This window comes from Dipodomys merriami, unplaced genomic scaffold (assembly GCF_024711535.1).
Source record: "Dipodomys merriami isolate MVZ:Mamm:240054 unplaced genomic scaffold, mDipMer1.0.p SCAF_8, whole genome shotgun sequence".
NCBI lineage: Eukaryota > Metazoa > Chordata > Mammalia > Rodentia > Heteromyidae > Dipodomys > Dipodomys merriami.
In genome coordinates this window covers 50,976,774-50,980,560 of record NW_027206401.1, presented here as the reverse complement: position 1 = coordinate 50,980,560, position 3,787 = coordinate 50,976,774, and positions in this window count along the sequence as shown.

The window sequence follows — 3,787 nt, the reverse complement described above, 5'->3', positions numbered from 1 at the left end:
CTATAGGAAGTTAGGTACTGGTAGCTCACATCTATAATCCTAGCTACTCAGAAGGCTGAGATCTGAGGATCACCGTTCAAAGCTAACCCAGAGAGGGAAGTCTGTGAGACAATTATTTCCAAATGAAGAAAATAAATAACCTAATTTAGAAATAGGTATAAAATCTGAACAGATCCAGAGAAAAAATATAAATTGCACAAAGGCATATGAAATGATGTTCAGTATCTTGCATCGTGAGATACTATTATACATCTATTAAGAAAGACTAATATCCAAAATAGACAATGTTAAATGTTAATGAGAATGTAAAGTCAAAGAAGTTCCCATTGTTTGGTGAGAAAGGAGTGTCAAAAACGGTTTATCCCCATATAAAATAATATTGATCAAAATGAAAAAGAATAATATATCCCTTTATAAGATGGTTTGGCAGTGTCCTACAAATTATACTCTTACTCTGCAATTCACCAATTACATTCTTTGGTATATGCCTAAATGAATTGAAGACTTGCACATAGATGTTTATAACTGTTCTATTTATAACTGCCCCAAGTCAAAAGCAACTTACATGACCTAATATTGTAAATGAATAAATTGTGATACATATGAAATAGAATATTTGGTGCTATAAAGAAATTAGCTCTGGCCGGGCTTCGGTGGCTCACGCCTGCAATCCTAGCTACTCAGGAGACTGAGATCTGAGGATCACGGTTCAAAGCCAGCCTGGGCAGCGGGCAGAAAAGTAGTGAGACTCTAATCTCCAATAAACCACTGGAAAACCGGAAGTGGCGCTGTGGCTCAAGTGGTAGAGCGCTTGCCTTGAGCTGAAGAGCTGAGGGACAGGGCCCAAGCCCAGAGTTCAAGCCCCATGACCAACAAAAAAAAAAGAGAAGAAAAAAAAACAAATTAGCTTTGTAGCAACAAAAGGACATAAGACATATTGTTAATGAAAAAAACCAGTTTGAAAAAGTAAGATAATGTGTGACATTCTGGAAAATACAAATGTATGATAACAATAACACAACTGGTACTTGTCCAAGGCCCAAGGGAAGCAAGAGAGAAATAGAAGATACACGGGTTTTTATAGTAGTCACATAATGTTATACTGTATTACATTACAGCATAATTATAGATACCTGTCTTCTTTACATTATTTGTCAAAAATCCATGTGGTATAAATTTCCAAGGATTAACTCTAATGTAAGCTAAAGACTTTAGTTAGAGTGGTTTATCAGTATTGGCTTGCCAATGTAACAAATATGAAAACAGTACATTATGTTAATAGGGAAAGGGGGTTCATAAGGTGGTATGTAAAAGCTCCATTTTCTGCTCTTTTTTTTTTTTTTTTTTTCTGGTGCTGGTCCTGAGGCCTGACCTGAGGACCTGACTACTGTCCCAAAACTTTTTGCTCAAGGCTAAGCACTCTGTACTTGAGCCACTGCTCCACTTTTTGGCTTTTTTGGTAGTTTCTTGGAGAAAAGAGTCTTATGGACTTCCCTGCTTAGGCTAGCTTCAAACCAAGATGCTCAGATCTCAGCCTCTTGAGTACCTAGGATTACAGGCATAAGTCATCAACACCCTGCCTCTGCTTATTTTTCTATAAGGCAAAAGGTGCTCTAAAATCTAACTTTTTTTTTTATCTTTAGGGCTTAAATTTTAAGTTGTAAAGATAATGTTAGACATTTTCTCTACTAGATTTTTTTTTTTTTTTGGTTTGTTGTGAGGCTTGAACTCTGGGCTTGGGCATTGTCCCTCAGCTCTTCAGCTAAAGGCCACTTGAGCCACAGTGCCACTTTTGATCTTTTCTATTTATGTGGTACTGAGGAATCGAACCCAGGGCCTCATGCATGCAAGGCAAGCACTCTACTACTAAGCCACCTTCCCAGCCCCTAGTTTTAGATTTTTATTCCCCATAAGAGTAGAAGCTCGGGCTGGGAAGGTAGCTCAGTGGTAGAGTGCTTGTCTTGCATGCCTGAGTCCCTGGGTTCGATTCCTCAGCACCACATAAGCAAAAAGAAAAAAGTCAGAAGTGGCACTGTGGTTCAAGTGGTAGAGCGCCAACCTTGAGCTGAAGAGCTCAGGGACAGCGCCCAGGCCCAGAGTTCAGGCCCCATGACCAGACCCAAAAAAAAAAAAAAAAAGTAGAAGCTCGTGGGGCGAGGGGGAATAGTTGGAGAAAAACGAAGAAGAGGATAACAATGTTTGACAAGAAATGTACTCATTATCTTACTTATTCAACTGTAACCTCTCTGTATAGCACCCTGACAACAAAATAATAATTTAAAAAAAGAGTAGATGCTCAGTCTTAGTTTAGCTTTTTGGTTCTAATTTTGACAATGGAAGTTGATATATTAAATTATGAGGTGCAATAGAATTTGGGGGCGGAGGGTTCGGTCATGGGGCCTGAACTCTGGGCCTGGGCACTGTCCCTCAGCTCTTCAGCTCAAGGCTAGCACTCTACCACTTGAGCCACAGCACCACTTCAGCTTTTTTCTTTTTGCTTATGTGGTGCTGAGGAATCAAACCCAGGGCCTCAGGCATACAAGACAGGTGCTCTACTACTTGTGCCACCTTCCCAGCCCCTGCAATAGAATTTATACAGGGATTGTATAAATAAATAGAACAGTGTTTCTCTTTATTCATTCATTCATTTATTTATTGTGTCAGTCCTGCCTGGGTCTTGAACTCAGGGCCAGGGCACTGTCCCGGAGCTTTTTTGCTCAAGGCTAGAGCTCTACCACTTATGCCACAGCTCCACTTCCCAGCTGTTTAGTAGTTAATTGGAGATAAGAGTCTCATGGACTTTCTCACCCAAACTGGCTTCAAACAGTCTCCTGAATAGCTAGGATTTTAGGTATGAGCCACTGGTACCCAGCAAAAAATCGTTAAGCATTCCTGACTAAAATCTGAATGGAGTCCCAAATACTAGTAATTTTCGGTTGTTCAGATTTTTAAAAGATGATTCATTGTATAACAAAGGAAAATAAGAGCTGGGGGCCAGTGGCTCATACCTGTAATCCTAGCTACTCAGGAGGCTGAGATCTGAGGATCGTGGTTCAAAGCCAGCCTGGGTAGAAAAGTCCCCATGAGACTTATCTCCAATTAACCACTCAAAAACAAAACAGAAGTGGAACTGTAGCTCAAAGTGGTAGAATGCTAGCCTTGAGCAAAAGAGCTCAGGAACAGAACCCAGGTCCTGAGTTCAAGCCACACAACCAACAAAAAAGAAAAGGAAAAGAAATGTATTCATTTCCTGATTTATATGACTGCATCCCCTCTATATATTTCCATTATAATAAAATTAAAAAATAAGAATTAGAAAAAATAGAATAAAATTAGAACTCAGTTGTGAGCTGGGCACCAGTGGCTCATGCCTGTAATCTTAGCATCTCAGGAAGCTGAGATAGGGGGATCAGGGTTCAAAGCCACCCTGGACAGGAAAGTATGTGAGACTTTTATATCCAATAAACTACTCAGGAAAAGCTAAAAGTAGTGCTGTTGCTCAAGTGGTAAAACGCTAGACTTCAGCAAAAACTCAGGAGTAACATCCAACCCCAAGTTTAAGCCCCAGGACCAGCACACACACATTAAAAAAAAAAATCAGTTTTTCATTTGCACTGGTCTCGTATCAAGTGCTCAGTATTTCATGTGAGTAGTGATTATGGTACTCAACATCAAGATAGAACATTTCCAGTCTTTGCAAAAAGTTCTATTGAATATGGTAGTTCTCCCATCCCCATTTTTGGGAATAGATTGAGGTCTTTGATCTAGCATAAAAGGGCCATGTTAG